The sequence below is a fragment of the Hordeum vulgare genome, chromosome 2H (assembly GCF_904849725.1).
Source record: "Hordeum vulgare subsp. vulgare chromosome 2H, MorexV3_pseudomolecules_assembly, whole genome shotgun sequence".
NCBI classification, from domain to species: domain Eukaryota; kingdom Viridiplantae; phylum Streptophyta; class Magnoliopsida; order Poales; family Poaceae; genus Hordeum; species Hordeum vulgare.
The window spans coordinates 345,399,891-345,422,457 of record NC_058519.1 but is presented as its reverse complement, the minus strand read 5'-3'; positions in this window follow the sequence as shown (position 1 = coordinate 345,422,457).

Sequence of the window (22,567 nt, the reverse complement as noted above, 5' to 3'; positions counted from 1 at the left end):
TTGCCTAGAGGAAAATTTCCATTTACTCTGTGCCCCTGCCTTTCAGTACCATCCACATCAGCTTGCTCTCCCTCACTTCCGTGATGAGGCCCTCGGAGTGCAGCAATAGAGCTTTCATGCTCACAAACTACGAGTTGATTTCTTTACACCTGGCCATCGCCCTCTTCCATTGTGGACTTGCTAGCCATAAATCAACGACCAAGTTTGAAACTCAAAGAATTAAAAGTGAAATCGATTATTCGTTTTAAAAATTGGTTCCTATGAATGATTCCTAATTTTGAGGGTTTTCTATTTCCAACATGGTACTCTTGTGTTATCTAACATTTGTTTTCCCAAGTGAACTTCAATGTCAAGACGCTCACGATCCTCAAGGTAAGTATATGCATCATATCCCTGTTCATCATAACCTCTTGTTTCTTGCAGATATTGTTTGCAAGAGGGAGTCTTGAACATGGAAGTCCTTCATTCACATATGTTTGATGCATATAGCCAAGATCCATATTAGTTGTCTTGTCCTTCTACCTTGTGTGTGCCCGTGCATTCCAAAGCAACTATCCTTTAAAGGGATTGCACACATTTAGGGGGGGAGCTTGTACTAGTCATATGTCTGTCAAAGTTGTCATATCCTTATGAGTATCTTTATTTGAAGCTTTGATTGTATGTTGTCATCAAGTACCAAAAAGGGGGATATTGAAAGCACATATGCTCCCTTGGTGATTTTGATAATTCATGACAACATACATTGCCTCTTGGACTAACACTTTTACCTAGATATTTCAGGTTTAGTCCATGAAGAGCTATGGCTTAAGGTTTATGTGGAGATGCCCCTGGATGCAAGAAAGGAATAATATTGGCTCAAGCTTCAATCTAGAAGACTCTTCATTTTATATTTGTGAGAAATCACTTTTGAGTCCATAGGAAAGCCAATACTATTAAAAGGGGGTGAGGTAGTAAAATGAACTGATTGCTCAAATGCTCAAAGTTAGCCACCAAAACACTGAGTCATTTTTTCCCACATATCCACTATGTGAAGTTCCACATACACAAATTCGGTGTCACCAACATTGCCATATCGGACCCACCGAGTTTGAACCTAAGACAGAACCCTAGCCATTCCCACCAAATCGGTGGAACCGAAACTGCATCGGTGCTACCAAGTTCAGTGTGACCAACACTCTGTTGCCCAGATACACAAAATACAAATTTCCCAGTTTGAGTATCGGTGCCACCGAGTTTGGCCAACTAACCGTTAGTCAGCTTTTCGATGCAATCGAGTTCTATATATCAGTCTCACCGAGATTCAAAAGTTCACCACTTTAGTGCTAATCGGTACCACCGAGTTGTCCACTTTGGTGTCACCGAGTTTCCTCTTTTGTGTGTAACGGTTGGATTTTGGTTGCTGCCTATATATACCCCTTCACCCACCTCTCATTCGTGGGAGAAGCACTCAGAACACACACTTAATTTCGAGATCCATTTTCAGAGAGAGAACCACCTACTCATATGTTGAGACCAAGATATTCCAATCCTATCATTTGAATCTTGATCTCTAGCCTCCCCAAACTACTTTCCACCAAATCAACCTCTCCTACCCCATGCATATTCTGTGTGAGAGAGATTTGTGTTGAGGAGACTATCTTTAGAAGCACAAGAGCAAGGAGTTCATTGATCTACCCCATCTATTACCTTTTGGAGGGTGGTGCCTCCTAGATTGGTTAGGTGTCGCTTGGGAGCCTCCTACTTCATGTTGTGGAGTTGAACCAAGATGTTCGTAAGGGCAAGGAGATCGCCTACTTCGTGAAGTTCTAGCATGAGTAAGGCTAGTCCTCCATGGACGGAAGCCGTGGTGGGATAGACAAGGCCACTTCTTTGTGGACCCTTCATGGGTGGAGCCCTCCGTGGACTCTCGCAACCGTTACCCTCCGTGGGTTGAAGTCTCCACTAACATGGACGTGCTTTAGCGCCACCTATCGGAACCATGCCGAAAATTGCCGTGTCAACCTCATGCTTTTGATCTCCCTTCCCTCTCCTCTACTTTACACTTGCATGTTTTACTTTTCGCTGCTATACTCTTAGAACTACTTGTATAGGGTGTCTAGACTTGTTATAACTGCTATATTTCTGCCCTCGTAGAAATTGGGTTAGGCTAGAAATTTTATCTTTGCAAGTAGTCTATTCACCCCCTCTAGACACATCTTCTATCGGTCCCTCAGTTGGTATCAGAGCAAGGTCTGCAAAACCTTGGTTTAATAGCCATTGGAGGAAGATGAATGTGACTAGTTCCCAGATTTTTAGTTGTAGAGTGCCTATTCTTGATGGGGAGTACTTTAGACAATGGAAAGACGAAATGCTTGACATATTCGATGAGTTCCATTTGCGCAAGTATATTGAATATCCCTATGCGCCTCCCATTGACCCCATACATCCTTCTCATGATGATGAAGTTAATATGCTTGGTAACCTTAATCATTAGAGGTTTACCAAGAAACATGCTCAATCAATTGCAAAACTTTGAGTGTGCTCATACTTTGTGGAAAGACTTAGAGGAAAGATATCCAAATTATTCCTTGAAAAATCTTGATATCATTGTTCACAAATACATTGCTTTCCACAAAATGAAGCCAACCGATCCAAACTTCAATAAATGCTTATTTGAGCTTAGTGACCTCATGCGTACCAAAGGAAATTCCATTACCATCAACAACATCACTGTTGAAGCTATTCGAATGCATAAACTTGAACATTGTAATAATCAAATTTCTGATGAAACATTTGTCTCTTACGAGGAAACTTCATCCGATGATGACTATGCGGAACGTGGCTACTACGATGATGAGGAGGACTACGACACTGAGTATGAGAAAACCATGAAGAATCTCAGTCTTATGGCTTACCTTAAAGACTACACAACTGGTGGAAAAGAGTGGGTTCTCGATAGTGGATGCACAGATCACATGACCGGAGATAAAGACATGTTCCATGAAATCACACCGAATCGTGGACCTCGAAGGTATGTAACTTTTGGAGACAATTCCAAAGGTAAGGTACTTGGTCTCGGTAAGGTGGTCGTATCTCATGCCAGTTCTATTCAGAATGTAATGCTAGTAGAATCTCTTGGCTACAATCTACTTTCTGTATCTAGACTTGCAGACTTCAGTTTCGATGTGCTATTTACGAAAGTTGAATCCCGAGTGTTTTGTAGTGACAATCATAACATCGTCTTTACCGGTTTCCTTGGAGGTGATCTATACATTGTTGATTTCTCTAAGATGTCCAAACCCCATACATGCCTTGTTGCAAACTCTTCTAAAGGTTGGTTATGGCATAGAAGGCTTTGACATGTTGGTCTGCGTAATCTTGACAAACTTATCAAAGGTGATCATATTCTTGGTATTAAAGATGTTATCTTTGACAAGGATAGACTTTGTAGTGCCTGTCAAGCAGGAAAACAAGTTGGTGGAAGTCATCCCGTGAAGAACATCATGACCACAAGAAGACCCCTCGAGCTGCTTCACATGGATCTCTTTGGTCCCAATGCTTACAAGAGCCTCGGTGGAAATTCTTATGATCTAGTCATTGTTGATGATTTTTCCAGATTTATGTGGGTGTTCTTTCTCAATGATAAGTCGCAGGTACAAATGATCTTCAAGAACTTTGCTCGGAAAGCTCAAAACCAGTTTGAAGTGAAGATCAAGAAGGTTCAAAGCGACAATGGAACGGAGTTCAAGAACCCTAATGTGGATACTTCTATTGACAAAGAAGGTATCTCACATGAGTTCTCAGCGACGTACACACCTCAACAAAATGGAGTTGTTGAGAGGAAGAACCGGAGGATCATAGAGATGGTGAGAACGATGCTTGATGAATACAAGACTCCAAGACACTTTTGGGCAGAAGCCGTGGAAACATCTTGCCATGCCATAAATCGACTCTATGTGCACAAGCTTCTCGGTAAAACGACATACGAGCTACTCGCCGGTAACAAACCCCAAGTTGGATACTTTCGAGTATTCAGCTCGAAGTGCTATATTCTTGATAAGCATCGTCAATCTAAATATGCACCTAAATCTTATGAAGGTTTCCTTCTTGGTTACGGATCAAACTCTCACACTTACCATGTCTACAACAACTTCAGTCAAAAAGTTGAAGAGACAGTAGCTATGAAGTTTGATGAGACGAACGGTTCACAAGTCGAACAATTGCCAATTGATATAGGAGATAAGGAACCTTCGGAAGCTATCAAAGATTTGTCCATTGGCAAGATTCGTCCCATGGAGGTGAAGGAAATAACTTCATCAAGTCAAGTGGAAGCTCCTACTTCGCGTCTAGGCGAATCGCAAAATGATATGGAAGCATCCACAAGCGGAACGCGACATGATGAAGAAGAGGAAGAAGTACATCGTGATGATCCACCTCAACCTTCCTCACCACCACCTCAAGGAGAAGATGACACCAACGACAATGCTCAAGATGATGATGAAGAAGAAGAAGCTCCTCCACTAAACAAGAAGAAGCTGTCAAGAGTTAGAGCAAGAGTGGACAGAGATCATTTGTTGAAACAAATCTACAACGACATAAACAATGGGAGAATCACTCGCTCTAAAACTCTATTAGCTAACTTTTGTGAGCATTATTCTTTCATATCTAGCATTGAACCCTTGAAGTTAGAGGAAGCTCTCCAAGATCCAGATTGGGTGAATGCCATGCATGAAGAGAAACACAACTTCGAGAGGAACCAAGTTTGGACACTTGTTGAAAAACCAGAAGGCAAGCCGAATATCATTGGGACAAGATGGGTGTTTTAGAACAAGCAAGACGAAGACGGACAAGTTGTACGCAACAAAGCATGTATCGTAGCCCAAGTATACACACAATTTGAAGGTATGGACTATGGTGAGACTTATTCTCCTGTTGCTAGACTTGAAGCCATTCGTATTCTTCTAGCTTATGCCAATCAACATGATATAACTCTCTACCAAATGGATATTAAAAGTGCCATTCTCAATGGAGAAATTGAAGAGGAAGTTTATGTTAAACAACCTCCTGGTTTTGTGAACCCTAAGAAACCTGATCATGTTTACAAACTTCGCAAAGCTTTATATGGCCTTAAACAAGCACCTAGAGCTTCGTACAAATGCCTAACGAAGTTTCTCATTGAAAAGGGATTTGAGATTGCCAAAATTGATGCAACCTTATTCACTAAAAGAGTAAATGGTGAACTATTTGTTTGTCAAATATATGTGGATGATATAATATTTGGTTCTACTAACCCACATTTTACTTAAAAGTTTGGAAAGCTGATGTCAAAGAAGTACGAGATGTCCATGATGAGTGAACTGAAATTCTTCCTTGGATTACAAATCAAACAGTCGAGAGAAGGTACATTCGTCTCTCAAACCAAGTACACCAAGGACTTGATCAAGAAGTTCAACATGCAAGAATGCAAAGGTATGAGAACCCCCATGCCTACTACTGGACATCTTGACCTCACTAAGGATGATGCACCCATTGATCAAAAGATTTATCGATCAATGATAGGATCATTGTTATATCTATGCGCCTCTCGTCCTAATATCATGCTAAGTATTTGCATGTGTACCCGCTATCAAGCAACACCTAAAGAATGTCATCTATTGGCACTGAAAAGGATAGTGAGATACCTTATACATACACCAAACTTTGCCATATGGTATCCCAAGGGATCTTAATTTGATCTTGTTGGCTATTCCGACTCGGATTATGATGGAGACAAGGTTGATATAAAATCTACCTCGGGTACATGTCAATTTCTTGGGATATCTCTTGTCTCTTGGACATCTAAGAAACAAAACTCGGTATCCTTATCAACTGCCAAAGCTGAATACATTGCCGCTGGATCATGCTATGCTCAATTACTATGGATGTCTCAAACGCTTAAGGATTATGGCATTCATGTTAGAAAAGTCCCATTGTTGTGTGACAATGAAAGTGATATTAAGATTGCATATAATCCTGTGCAACATTCTAGAACTAAGCACATCCAAGTGCGTCATCATTTCATCCATGGTCATGTTGCCAAAGGAGATATTGATCTCAGGCATGTCCGTACTGACAAACAACTGGCTGATATTTTCACCAAACCACTTGATGAGAAAGTGTTCTATAATTTTAGGAGTGAGTTGAACATCATTGATGCTTCAAACTTGAGCTAGACTCACTCGGATGCATGCAAGGGCATGAGCTTGACTAACTATTCCTTGATGCCTTTGATATGACCATCTTATGTCTCAGAAACTATGCTCCCTTGTATTGTATCTAACCTTTTGTAGGTACTTGGATGAAATACACTCCACAAGATTGCAACCAACTCCAAACAAAAGCAATCTTGACATGGCCAAGTATCAGCAACCTATTTCTTCGGAGATGATGGAAGAAGACAACAAAATCATATCCTTGAAAACATTATGATTATGAATTTCACTCATGTCATTTGGATATATTATGTTCTTCCTTGCGTGACTAACCATTGTAGGTGAAAAGTGAACCAAAACGACATGGATTGCTCCCAACACAAGATGTCTTGATCAACCTTGAGCATCCACAACAGGTTCACCTACATGCTACGTCATCAACATCATTCAAAGGTATGTACTCATATCCTCGATAAAGCTCTACACCAATTAATGGAGTAAACAACTCAATTGATATGAAGACATCGAAATGCTTAATCGAAAAATGGTAACCCCATTTCGAGCTCAACGATGAGTATGACCTATGATCAAGCAACCTTGCTTGACTCCTCAAGTCAAATACTCTAATATAGGTGACCTAGTCACCGCCCCACATCTAGATGGAGAATATTCTATGGTTCACATTTGATCTTTCACATTCTTAGAACCATCCCTCTCTCATCTATATGTGTGTATTTTCAAAAGAAAAGTACTTTTTGTTTAACTATCTCAGTTGGAATTATCATTATTTTTACAGTGGACTTTTGAAACAATACTTTCGATCAACCTAGTTTGTGTTAAAGAGTTGACTATCATTGCAACTCGGTTTCACCGGATTGGGAAACTCGGTCCAAACAATTTATCCCAGAGGCCTGAATATCATTCTCGGTTCTACCGAATCATTATGCCTCGGTGACTCCGTTTTTTCTGGCTTTGTTGCTCTAATAAATTTCTTCCGGACTATTGTCTTAGGGGGATACAACTTCTCTAGGGGGAGAAAAATCTCAGTGATCCCATGCAATATAAGAGGGATAATTATCAAGGATCCCTACCATATGGGGAGATCATTCAAGGACCTCTTATCCATACCTAAGGGGGATAACCTTCGATGAGCCCTACAAAATATCTAAGGGGGAGAAAAGCTAAATTCAATGAACCCTTACAAAAGAGAGAATTATCCAGGATCCCTATCTCTCAATGAGCACTTACCCTCTGCCTTTATTTTTGGTAATTATGCCAAAGGGGGAGAAATATCATCAAAACTTCCATTCAATGAACCTACTTATAGGGGAGACATATCATCAAGAAGCTTATACAAAAAGAGGGAGAAACAACATTAAGGGGAGATACTTGTATCAAACATTACACATTAAGGAGGAGAGAGATAAATGTGGCTTTATTGGTTTGAACTTATTTTTCCCCCTGCCTACTTACTATATCTACATTCTATAATTTAGGGGGAGAGGAAACTTTACAAGGAACAAGAACTATCTTCAAACTATCTTCCTTGGAGACATATTCTTTCATCAAATCCTATCTTCAATATGTATTCAATATCCTAGCATATTTGAAGTTCTTTGCATCTTTACAACATGGTATTCTTGTGTTATCTAACATTTGTTTTCCCAAGTGTACTTTGCTACCTATTGAGCTTGCGTTGGTTTTTCCCTTGAAGAGGAAAGGGTGATGCAGCACAGTAGCAGTAAGTATTTCCCTCAGTTTGAGAACCAAGGTATCAATCTAGTAGGAGTATCAAGACAAGTCTCCAAAGTACCTGCGCAAAAACAGCAAACTTGCACCCAACGCTACAAAGGGGTTGTCAATCCCTTCACGATTGATTGCAAGGTGAGATCAGAAGGTGGAAAGTGCAAAAAGTGAAAGTGTAGAGCTGAAAATATGATGTGAAGTAGACCCGGGGGCCATAGTGTTCACTAGAGGCCTCTCTCATGATAGCAAATATTATGGTGGGTGAACGAATTACTGTCGAGCAATTGATAGAACCGCGCAAAGTCATGACGATATCTAAGGCAATTATCATACATATAGGCATCACGTACGAGACAAGTAGACCGATACTTTCTGCATCTACTACATTTACTCCACACATCGACCGCTATCCAACATGGATCTAGTGTATTGAGTTCATAACAAACAGAGTAACGCCTTAAGCAAGATGACATGATGTAGAGGGATAAATTCATGCAATAGATATAAACCCCATCTTTTTACCCTTGATGGCAAAAACATGATGCGTGCCTCGCTACCCCTTCTGTCACTGGGTGAGGTTACCGTACGGTATGAACCCAAAACCAAGCACTTCTCCCATTGCAAGAATTATAGATAAAGTTGGCAAAACGAAACTCATAACTCGAAGAGGATTACAAGGATATGAAATCATGCATATAAGAGATCAGACGAAACTCAAATAAGATTCATAGATAATCTGATAATAAATCCACAATTCATCGGATCTCGAAAACACACTGCAAAAGAAGATTACATCGGCTAGATCTCCATGAAGATCATGGAGAACTTTGTATTGAAGATCCAAGAGAGAGAAGAAGCCATCTAGCTACTAGCTATGGACCCGAAGGTCTGTGGTGAACTACTCACGCATCATCGAAGAGGCAATGGTGTTGATGAAGAAGCCGTCCATGTCCGAATCCCCCCTCCGGCAAGGCACCAGAACGTGCCCCAGATGGGATCTTGCGGAGACAGAAGCTTGCGGCGGAGGAAAAGAATTTTCGTGGCTCTCTCTCGTGGTTTCAGATTTTTCAGGGATTTATAGGCGGAAGAAGTAGGGAAAAGGAGCCACGTGGGGCCCACAAGGCTACTACACGCGGCCCCCCAGGCTGCGGCTAGGGGGCTTGTGGCCTCCCCTGGTGCCCTTTGCATTGGTTCCCAAGCTTCCTGCGTATCTTCTGTTCCGGAAAAAAAATCTTTTCGGAGGTTTTATTCTGTTTGGACTCCGTTTAATATTCTCCTCTGAAAATGGTCAAAAACACAGAAAAAACAGGAACTGGCACTTGGCACTGAGTTAATAGGTTAGTCCCAAAAAAGATATAAAAATGCATACAAAGCATCCAAAGTTGACAAGATAATAGCATGGAACCATCAAAAAAATATAGATACGTTGGAGACGTATCAAGCATCCCCAAGCTTAACTCCTGCTCGTCCTCGAGTAGGGAAGTGATAAAGACTGAATTTTTGATGTGGATTGCTACCTAATATATTTGTCCTTTGCAACTTCTTTCATGTGACATGAATGTTCAGATCCGTAAGATTCAAAACAATAGTTTGTTGTTGACATGAAAACAATAACACTTCGAGCAAACTAGAAAGGTAATCATGAACTTTCGAAATAACAAGGCCAAAGAAAGTTATCCCTATAAAATCATATAGTCTAGCTATGATCCATCATCCCCACACAACAGATTTAAATCATGCACAGCCCCGGTATTGGCCAAGTAATTGTTTTCGCACTCTTACTTTCTCAAACTTTTTTCAACTCTCATGCAATGTATGAGCGTGAGCCATGGATATAGCACTATAGGTGGAATAGAGTGTGGTGGAGGTTGTGAGGCAAAAAAGAAAAGAGGAGATGGTCACATCGACTCGGCGTATCAAAGGGCTATGGAGAGGCCCATCAATAGATATCAATGTGAATGAGTAGGGATTACCATGCAACGGATGCACTTAGAGCTATAAGTGTGTGAAAGCTCAAAAGGAGAACTAGTGGGTGTCCATCCAACTTGCTTGCTCACGAAGACCTAGGGAAATTTTGAGGAAGCCCATCATTGGAATATACAAGCCAAGTTATATAATGAAGATTCCCACTAGTATATGGTGGTGACAAAACAAGAGACTCTCAATCATGAAGAACATGGTGCTTATTGTTGAAGCACAAGTGTGGAAAAAGATAGTAGCATTATCCCTTCTCTCCTTTTCACTCTTTTTTTTGGGCTCTTTTGCCTCTTTCCCTTTTTTTGTGGGCATCTTTGGCCTCTTTTTTTTATTTCCTCACATGGGACAATGCTCTAATAATGATGATCATCACACTTTTAATTACTCACAGCTCAATGCTTAGAACAACGATGACTCTTATAGGAAATGCCTCCAGCAGTGTACCGGGATGTGCAACGATCTAGCTTAGCGTATGACGTTGAAACATCTCCTAGGGGAAGTTGCGCGACACTAGAGAGGCTAGCAATGGTGGAAGGGGAAGTGCATCTATACCATGGACTCACATTAGTCATGAAGAACTCATATACTTATTGCTAAAGTTTTTATTAGTAATCGAAACAAGGTGCTAAACGCATACTCCTAGGGGAAGGGTTGGTAGGTGTTAACCATCACGCGATCCCGACCGCAACACAAAGGATGACAATCAATAAATCAATTATGCTCCAACTTCCTAACATAGCGGTTCACCATACGTGCATGTTAAGGGAATCACTAACTTCGACATAAGTATTTCTAGATTCACAACACCCTACTAACATAACTCGAATATTACCATATCGATGTCTCAAAACTAATTGAGAGGAATCAAACTTCTCTTTACTAATCAATGCACATGAATATGGAAGTTTTATATCCTCTTTGGATGCCTATCATCTTTAGGACTACTTTCATAGCACAAGCCAACTACCAAGTTACTCAGAGAGAGCACTCTCAAAAAGATATAAGTGAAGATCGAGAGTTCTTATTTCTCCAAAATATGACACCGCCGTGCTCTAAAAAGATCGAAGTGAAGCACTTAGAGCAAAGTTATCTAGCTCAAAAGATATAAGTGAAGCACATGCGAGCTAAATTGCCTAACTCAAAAGATATAAGCGAAGCTCAATGAGTATTCTAGCAAATCCACGATGAGTGCATGTCTCTCTCAAAAGGTGTGCAGCAAGGATAATTGTGACACAACAAAAAGAAAAGACTCCTATAATACAAGACGCTCCAAGCAAAACACATATCATGTGGTGAATAAAAGTATAGCTCCAAGTAACGTTATCAATGGATTGAAGACGAAAGAGGGGATGCCTTCCGGGGGCATACCCAAGCTTAGGCTTTTTGGTGTCCTTGAATTTGGCTTGGGATGCCTTGGTCATCCCCAAGCTTGAGCTCTTTCCACTCTTTATCCCATTTTCCATGATAACATCACCCAAAACTTGAAAACTTCACAACACAAAACTTAAAGAGAAACTCGTGATATCATTAGTACAAGAAAACAAACTACCAACTCTTTAGGTACTGTAGCAAACTTTATTTCTATTTATATTGGTGTTAGATTACTATATTCTCACTTTTCCATGGCTAGTACCCCCGATACTATCCATAGTTTCATCAAAATAAGCAATCAACAAAACAAAAACAGAATCTGTCAAAAACAGACCAGTCTGTACCAATCTGTATACTTCGTATACTTGTGATATCTTAAAAATTCTGAAAACTTACAAAAATTTGGGAAATTGGCATATCAACCAGCATCAAAAAGAATCAACTCAAAAGATCTTTCTGGATAATAATGAAAAATAATTTCGTGAGAGGAAAGTTTTTTGCTTTTTCAACACGATCAATCAACCATCACCAAAACTAGTCATAAAGGTTTTACTTGGCTCAGACACAAAAAGAAACACCAAAAACACAATCATAACAGAATTATGATGGTGTGGACACTGCAAAACAGAAAGCAAAAAGCAAAGATAAATTCATTGGGTTGCCTCCCAACAAGCGCTATTGTTTAACGCCCTTAGCTAGGCATAAGGCGATAGAATCACGTATCGTCGTCTTTGGTGCTCAAACCATAAGTAGCCCTCATCATGGATTCATAAGGGAATCTTATTTTCTTTCTAGGAAAGTGTTCCATGCCCTTATTTAATGGAAATTCAAATGTAGTATTCCCTTCCTCATATCGATGATAGCACCAATAGTACTAAGGAAAGGTCTACCAAGAATAATGGGACATGTTGGATTGCAATCAATATCAAGCACAATGAAATCCACGGGTACATAGTTCCTATTTGCAATAATAAGAACATGATTGATCCTTCCCATGGGTTTGTTAACAGTAGAATCCGCAAGATGCAAATTAAGAGAGCACTCATCAATCTCATTGTAGCCTAGAACATCACATAAAGACTTTGGAATAGCGGAAACACTAGCACCCAAATCACTCAAAGCATTGCATTAATAGTTTTTGATCTTGATTTTGATACTAGGTTCCCACTCATCATGAAGTTTTCTAGGTATAGAAACTTCCAACTCAAGTTTCTCTTCAAGAGATTTCATCATAACATCGACGATATGATCGGTGTAGGCCTTGTTTTGGCAATAAGTGTGTGGAGAGTTTAGCATGGATTGCATCAAGGAAATACATTCACTCAAAGAGCAACTATCATAATTGAATTCCTTGAAATCCAAAGTAGTAATTTCATTACTACTCAAAGTTTTGATATCCTCTACTCCACTTTCAATGCTTTAGCATCAAGATAGATCGACTCCGAATCATTGGGGCATTTTTCAACCAAAGTGGATTCATATCCAGCCCCATCAACATTAGGTTGGACGTTAGAAAACAAGGATTCGATGGGTGTCACACCAAGCACTTTAAGATCTTCGTGATTCTCATCACGAGAACACGCCTTTTTAAGCCATTCATGTCTAGAACGAATTTGGGCGGTTCTTTCTTTACTCTCATTCATGGAAACATGCATAGCTTTTAAAGTTTCATCCATATTGATCTTGGGAGGAGCACATCTCAATTTCAAAGCATCAATATCAAGAGACATTCTATCAACGGTCCTAGCCAAGTCATCAATTTTGAGCAGTTTTTCTTCTATGGACGCATTGAAAATCTTCTGCGAGTTGATAAACTCATTAATATTACTCTGTAGATCAGAGGGTAATTTATTGTAATTTCCATGAGCATTTTTGTAGGAATTGCCAAAGTTATTAGAGGGATTACTAGGAAAAGGCCTAGGAATATAGTTACCTCTAAAAGCATTGTTGTTGCCAAAATTATTCCTACCAACAAAATTAACATCCAAGCTCTCATTGCTACTCTCAATCAAGGAAGACAAGGGCATATTATTTGGATCTAAAGGAGCACCTTTACTAGCAAACAATTTCATTAACTCATCCATCTTAGCACTCAAGGAGTTAATTTCTTCTATAGCGTGCACTTTTTTACTAGTAGGTGACCTTTCAGTGTGCCATTGAGAATAGTTTGTCATGATATTGTCTAGGAGTTTTGTGGCTTCTCCTAATGTGATTTCCATGAAAGTTCCACTGGAGGAGGAATCAAGGATATTTCTAGAAGCAAAATTCAATCCAGCATAGAAGATTTGTATAATCATCCAAAGACTCAAGTCATGAGCGGGACAATTTCTAATCATTAATTTCATTCTCTCCCAAGATTGTGCAACATGCTCATGATCTAGTTGCTTAAAATTCATGATATCATTACGGAGAGAGATAATCTTAGCTGGTGGAAATACTTGGATATATAAGCATCTTTACACTTGTTCCAAGAACCAATGCTATTTTTGGGTAAAGATGAAAACCAAGTTTTTGCTCGATCTTGAAATGAGAACTGAAATATCTTCAATTTAATCACATCATTATCACAACTTTCTTCTTTTGCATATCGCATAACTCAACGAAGGTATTAAGATGGGATGCGGCATCTTTACTAGGAAGGCCGGAGAATTGCTCTTTCATAACAAGATTCAGCAAAGCAGCATTGATTTCATATGATTCCGCACTAGTGGCGGGAGAAATTAGAGTACTAATAAAACCATTATTATTAGTATTCGAGAAGTCACAAAGTTTGATGTTTTTAGTCATGGTGACTTCAGCAAGCAAGACAAGCACACAAGCGAACAGAAAGCAAGCGAAAGAAAAGGGCGAACGAAAAAGGCAAATATTTTTGTAAATTTTTGTTTTTCAGAAGTGGGGGTGAGGAAAACGAGAGGCAAAAAGGTAAATGCAAGAGATGAGTTTGCGACAGTTACTTGGATAAGCTTCACTTAGAACAGTCCCCGGTGCCAGAAATTGGCACGTTGACGGGAGACTATTCTTGCCTCGATCCTCCTCCCCGACAACGATGCCAGAAATGCTTCTTCCTACCTCTTGAGCTTGCGTTGGTTTTTCCCTCGAAGAGGAAAGGGTGATGCAGCACAGTAGCAGTAAGTATTTCCCTCAGTTTGAGAACCAAGGTATCAATCCAGTAGGAGTATCAAGCCAAGTCCCCAAAGTACTTGCACAAAAACAACAAACTTGCACCCAACGCTACAAAGGGGTTGTCAATCCCTTCACGACTGATTGCAAGGTGAGATCTGAAGGTGGAAAGTGCAACAAAGTGAAAGTGTAGAGCTGAAAATATGATGTGAAGTAGACCCGGGGGCCATGGTGTTCACTAGAGGCTTCTCTCATGATAGCAAATATTACCGTGGGTGAACGAATTACTGTCGAGCAATTGATAGAATCGCTCAAAGTCATGACAATATCTAAGGCAATGATCATACATATAGGCATCACGTACGAGACAAGTAGACCGATACTTTCTGCATCTACTACAATTACTCCACACATCGACCGCTATCCAGCATGCATCTAGTGTATTGAGTTCATAACAAACAAAGTAACGCCTTAAGCAAGATGACATGATGTAGAGGGATAAATTCATGCAATAGATATAAACCCCATCTTTTTACCCTTGATGGAGACAACACGATGCGTTTCTCGCTACCCCTTTTGTCACTGGGTGAGGTCACCGCACGGTATGAACCCAAAACCAAGCACTTCTCCCATTGCAAGAATTATAGATCAAGTTGGCCAAACGAAACCCACAACTCGAAGAGAATTACAAGGATATGAAATCATGCATATAAGAGATCAAAAGAAACTCAAATAAGATTCATAGATAATCTAACCATAAATCCACAATTCATCGGATCTCGAGAAACACACGGCAAATAAGATTACATTGGATCGATCTCCATGAAGATTATGGAGAACTTTGTATTGAAGATCCAAGAGAGAGAAGAAGCCATCTAGCTACTAGCTATGGACCCGAAGGTCTGTGGTGAACTACTCACGCATCATCGGAGAGGCAATGGTGTTGATGAAGAATTCCTCCGTGTGTGAATCCCCCCTCCGGCAGGGCACCAGAACGTGCCCCAGATGGGATCTTGCGGAGACAGAAGCTTGCGGCAGCGGAAAAGTATTTTCGTGGCTCTCTTCTTTGGTTTCGGGATTTTAGAGAATTTATAGGCGAAAGAGGTAGGGCAAAGGAGCCACGTGGGGGCCCACAAGCCTGCCAGGCGCGGCCACCCCTAGGCCGCGGCTAGGGGGCTTGTGATCTCCCACGAGGTCTCCTGCCTAGGTTCTCAAGTCCCCCGCGTATCTTCTGTTATGGAAAATATCATCCCGCATGTTTTATTCCGTTTGGACTCCGTTTAATATTCTTCTCTGAAAAAGGTCAAAAACACGGAAAAAACAGAAACTGGCACTTGGCACTGAGTTAATAGGTTAGTCCCAAAAAAGATATACAATAGCATATTCATGCATATAAAACATCCAAAGTTGAGAAGATAATAGTATGGAACCATCAAAAATTATAGATACGTTGGAGACGTATGAGGTACTCTTCGTGGGTTGAAGTCTCCACTAACATGGACGTACAATAGCGCCACCTATCGAAACCATGCCAAAAATCATCGTGTCAACCTAATGTGCTTGATCTCCCTTCCCTTATCCTCTACTTTACACTTGCATGTTTTACTTTCCGCTGCTATATCTTAGAAATGCTTGTGTAGGGTGTCTAGACTTGTTAGAACTGCTAGATTTCTGCCCTCCTAGAAATTGGGGTAAGTTAGAAAATTTATCTTGACAAGTAGTCTATTCACCCCCCCTCTAGACAGATCTTCTCTCGATCCCTCGGGTAGCGACATGCGGCTATGTGGTCCCACATGTCATACACAACCCACATGTCTTATGATCTCAAGCCCTACGCATCAATAACTGAGGAGGTAATGATCAACTGCGTTAACCTGATAGCAAGGCTCCCTTTGGGCTTTTGTGAGAGTAGTGCGAGTGGGGGGGGGGGGCAATGAGGAAATTTAGACTCCTTGGGAAACCTGAGCACAACTAAGGAACCAGGGGCAAAAAAATAGAAAACCCTTATTTTCATAATAAAATGGATTTGTACAAGGTTATAATTATTTTTGTTGAAAATTTGTTGTTATCAAGATTCAGAAATTTTTCATGGGAATGAACAAAAGTTCAAGGATGTCCCCCACTTCAACGGTGCTCATCTTTCTCACTTTCACTTTTCTTTTTGAAAAAATTTAGGTTCCCACTTTATTTTTTTGTTTTTAATTAATTTAAAAACACACAACAGAATAAAATGACTCTCTGAAACTTCTGGGTTGTCTCCCTTGCAGCACTTTCTTTAAAGCCACTAAGCTAGGCATATAGTGCTCAAGTAATTGATGCATCTAGATCCCAAGGTATACCATAGCCAATTTTAATTAACAGTGATTTCTAATTAAGTAGTGAGTACAAAGTAATATAGGTAATGTAACAACAAAGTCTAACTCTCTTCCTATGCGTTGGCATCTCATAAAAGAACAATTCATTTACGCATAGTAAATGCCAATACATACCATAAGTAGTTTCTTGCAAATTTATCATATTGGAAACATAGAGGTGAAGATTTGATTCCTCTCTCATAATTAGTGCAAGTAGGAGCAGCAAGCACATGCATATTATATCCAATTAAATCATCATGTGTTATATTAAAATGCAACCCATCAATATAATCCTTAATAAGTGAAAACTTGTTCAATATAGTGTAGTTAGGAGAATTTGAAAAGGTAATAGGACTATCATGTGTGGGTGAAATAGCAACTATTTCATGTTAGATATAAGGAACTATAACAAGTTCATCTACATAAGAATAGTTCATAATTCCATCATGGACACAAGCATAGCAAGCATCAACTTTACCAAAAAGGGATATTTCATACGTATGGACGGGTCCATAGTAATAGCATTCATCCTCCGGTAAGCAGGAGGGAAAATCAAACAATGTATGAGTTCAAGAGTTACTCTCATTAGAAGGTGGACACGAGTAATCAATCAACTCTTCCTCCTTTTGTTCTTCGCTCTCCTCCTCATCTTTTTCATCTAATGAGCTCACGGTTTCAGCAATTTCCGCCAAGGTAGGAGAGATTCTCTCAATAAATTCTCTAATATAAGCATTATAAGCATAGTTTTCATAGCAATATTTAAGTATCTCAAAAAAATTAGATTTGTAAAGAATAGCATCATACTTTTCAATGAAAGAAGAAATTTCATATGCACCATTAAAAGCACCAGATTCTTCAATTTGTATAGTATCATAATAATTGTAGATATCCTTGGCAAAAGAAGATAGTATTTCATTATCATTAAACTCACATTGGTAGGGAAGGTGTTGTTAGTGTTTTCAGAACAACAAGCAAAATCATTTATTGTGCATAAATTCGAAGCATAGCAATGCAAACAATTAATTTGACCCTATAAAAGTTTCCCATTTTGAGATAAGCGATGTTGCTCAAAATAAGCATGCTTATCTAATGATTTTCCCTCAACTAAGCTAGGTGCGATTTCAGCACGAGCTGAAAGGGATTGAAGATGATCCAAGTAGAAAGCTTTGGTAGTACAGAACACTGGTGGTTCCTCAACTTTTGGAACAACAAGTACAACTGTTTTTTTGGTATTTTATTTTTCCTACCCATATATAAATATACAAAACAAGAACTGTAAATAAAATTACTTAGTGATAAAGCAAACAAGCACACACGAGAATATAAACCCCACACTATTGCCCCCTGGTAACGACATCAGAAAAAGTCTTGATAACCCACAAGTGTATGGGATCATTTGTAGCCTTTTTCAATAAGTAAGAGTGTCCAACCCAACAAGGAGCTAAAGGTAGAATTAATATTCCCATCAATTTCTATCGACCACCGATACAACTCTACACACACTTAATGTTCGCCTTACCTAGAACAAGAATGGAACTACTTTGTAGGTGTAAAATGGTAAGTTTGCAAGAATAAAACTAGGAGTACTTAGCTAGAATAAAACTATGAATAATTTGCAAGATAATAAAAGTTAGTTGTTTAATACAAAACTTTTTGTAGAACGACGAGACAGATTGTAAATAGGCAATTGAATGTAACATGATAGATTCTTATCATATGCAATAAGGGATATGCATACGCTAACACACTTTCCGTGCTTGGATCATATGCACTTATGATTGGTACTCTATAAACCATCCGCAAGTACTAAAGATAACTAAGGTAAAATCCAACATAGCATTAAGTAACAAGTCCTCTGTACTCCCATACGCAACAACCCCCTTACTCGGGTATAAGCTTCTGTCACACAAGCCACTGTAACATCCCAAAATTATAAATTTTGGAATGTTAATATAATTATTAGATTGATTGTTTGTTTGTTTGAGTGATTGAAACTTGAGTGGAATTTGAAACTTCTCAAAAAAAAATGAGAGGGAATAAAATGACTTTCCCAAAATTTTCTATTTTGAATCCCTTTTCAATTTTGAGTTTGAATATTTTCAAAACCCTTTGATTAAAAAAAAAATCAAACGAGAGGAGGAAAATGACCCTCCAAAATCAGAGACTATGTCTTGATTCAAATTTTAAGTATTTGCAATTTATTTGAAATTCACATTCCTTTTCATTTTAAAGTTATTGCAAAAAAATAATTTTTTTAAAAAAGTATTTATTTTTGGTTTTGATAATATGTTCATGTTTTAGAAAATTTTATTCTGAAAATTTTGATATATAATATGTCTATATAAAATGTTCTTTCTTTTTCATTTATACGTTTTTCTTGTTTGTTTAAAAAAAATTGTTCGTTCGCAAAAAAAAACAAATTTGAAAAAAAAACTCATGATCCAGCCAACACGTGTGCGTGCGCTGTGTGCGCGGCCGGCCGATTCCTTTGGCCCATGAGACACCTTTTTACTTCTGTTTTCTAGTTTCCTTACATTACGTATATATTTAGTCCCACATCGCCTACCTATGGACCATTAGACCTCCCTTCCACCTATAAATATAGATCCATAGGAGCATCCAAAAATCATCTATTTCGGGTTAAATCAATCTTTTGGTTTAATTAGATTTATTAAATAAAAATATTATTTCTTCTCTTCGGCGGGATTTCTTGAAGTCGTCTCCTCATTGGAATTAATTCTTACTCTGCATTCTAAAGGTATTTTTCTTCGTATTTTTTTACTCCCGTAGTTTATTAATTCTAGACTAGTATTCCTACACTAGTATACGGTAGAGTAATTAGATATATTTATTAGTCTTCGTATTTACACATTAGTACTAGAATTCTTTTAGACATCGCACTTTTCTTCCGTAAAACAGCTTGGCCTTGATTTTTCAAATAGCCATAACTTTTTACTCGTTTATCCGAATTAGATGCAACCAACGCCTAGAGTTTCGCCTTGATCCCACCTATCCTGTGAACCTATCATATCAACTTTTTGAAATTTTCAAATTTCGAAATTTGTTCATATTCATATTCAAACTTCTTTTGATCATATCTTTTTATCCGTAGCTCCGTTTTAGATGAATTCAATTGCGTCGGATTCGTATCAAAGTAATCTTCCCGTTTGTATCATTAGTTTTAACTTTTAAACTTATAATTTTGATCAAATCAGATTTATCTATTAGTGCCCAAAAGTGTTCACATCGTTCTAAGCCGATTCAATGTTATATTGAAGTATTTGTATCTTTTGATCCGCTATTTCAAATCTAGTAATTCTTTTTTCTACACGCTCATATTGATCTCCTATATCCAGTAGCATCATTAGTTTCGACCTTTGAACCTTACAAATTTGAGAGATTCAAATTTGTATTCGAACATTCATTTGATCTTATCTTGCAAATCGTACCACCTTTTCAATTGATTCCTTTCACCCCTAAACACTCATGTCATATATTTTTGTACATAACCATCGTACTTCAGTTCAACTTCTCTTGACCTTTTGAATGCAAATTCAACTCATACTTCAATTCGCTACAACTTGCGTTGTAGTGCTCCATTTCAAGAAATTCTTTCTACAAATAAATTCTTATGTCTTATACTATTTGTCAAACAACATTCATGTTGTTCTCCCAATATTTTTGATCATCTCCCATAGTGTATGCAAGTCGAACTTATATAGCAATAGTTCATCGTCCATTACCTCTTTTGATCTCATTCATGCACCTTCACTTTACAACACACTTAGGACCTTTTTATTAAACCTTAGTACGTTGTTATTTTGCACCAAGACATGCTTTGTTCTTATGTTCACTTGGTTCTTCCTTTTTGGCATGAATGTTTATTGAATGCTATTTGTTTACGATAGATTGCTCGGAGTGTGGCGAGTAGAATTATCAGGATTTTGAGAGCGACTATCTTCATCAAGTAATACCAGGCAAGTCACTTTGATCATACTATCACCTATGTTTTATGCATCGTAGTTCTACCATCCTATGCCCAATTGCATGCTGAGTAGGTACTTGGAAATTTTAGTATAGATTGTAGTATCATGTGGTAGGCACAAAACAACCCCGATACTTGTCCCCGGACGACAAATTTCATATTGCTATGCTTGAGTAGACGGGATTTCGGTTGAGTGCATAACACGAGTGATGCGAGGTTGATTAAATAATCAAGACCGGTTAAGACAAGATTTTCAAGACCTCGGACGCAATACAACTCTGGGTGAAGGACGGTTGATCGGCTCCCTGGAGAACCCAGTGGATGCCCGGGATGTTGGGGACGGCCATGACATCCTGCGGAAAGCTTCACCCAGGCTCAAAGAGACGGACGGATATTTTCAAGACCCAAGGCTTACCTGCACAGCCACAAGTCATTATGGGCTCTGGCTTGGTTGGACAACGCGGCGACTCTGGACAGGCGGTGCTAGCAGATGTAGACGAACGGTAGGAATGGATGGGCACCGACAGGGATTCAGAGGGACCCGTTGAAAGACCATGTTTTGATCATCCGGTCTTCAAACACCCTGAAGTGCGAGGACATACTCGGAGGCAATCAAATCTTATGGGGAACGTGTGCAAAACTCTGCAGAGTACTCAAACCTAATCGATTAGCCGTGTCGACGGTCATGGACAACTTGAGACAATGGAACTGAAGTTATCTGGATTTCTCAACACCATTATATATATTTGATGAGGGTAATTATTGACAACTCGGGTACGAGAACTGGTTGGCGGAACCATCTCGTTAACAACCAACCTTGTAGTAATATTTTTTCTTTTAGCCCCTCTTGTTGTAGGAGAAAATTTGCTTTACGCTAAAAACTTATAGCCCCACCTGCCATATATGCATATAGTATAGATGACATTTTACCCCTCTCTTATGTGACTTGCCGGCATATTCAATATGCTGACCTACACGACTGCAACGTCTTATGTTGCAGATATTTTTCTTCGACGAGTAAGAGTACGATTCAGGGTTACGGTCTACACTCAACTTGCCGTTGATGTTTATTGGGACTCCACTCCCTTGACTGCTTCCGTTGAGATATTTAAGGTATATATCAGTTTTACGCTATTTACATGTGATTGCACTTTGATATATACATTGATGTACTGTGTGTGCGAGCATACTGATCCAGGGATGGCACAGAAACACAGAGGCTTGACTCGTTTTGAGTCGGGTCGCTACAGAAATGGTATCAGAGCACATGTTGACTATAGGACATGACCCTAGAAACTGGAAACTTCCTAGGATAGGATCTCTCAAAAATCTTATTTTTGAGAACACCTTTCACTTCTCATCTCTTCTGATTTCATCAAATGTTCTCTCTCTCCACAAATAGTTATACAATCCCCTTACCCCTTTGACCACGTGAAGGATCAACCGACTCCCACTTCAAAGTAAAAAGGATTTCATCATGTAGTTGAAGCTACACCAACAGTAGACTCTCAAGACCCGAAGAACTCGAAGACCCTGAAGTGTTTGAATATTTATATGATCCTTAGAAGTCCAAACCCCTTTTGTATACTCACGTTAGATACGATGAATTGTGAGCCGTCATTGGTGTGTGTTTTCCGACGGCCACAACTAAAACCTATTCTCAAAAATATTGTTTGTATTGTGTGTATCTCCCTCCCTCTCTTACCCGTCTCATCCCCAAAACCTCAACCCTACCAGATGGATTATGAAGCTGGACTTGTAGTCTCTGGACCAATGACCCAGTCGGAGGCTGAAATATGGATTCAGAACATGGAGAACCACTTCGGGAGCAACTTGATCTCAAG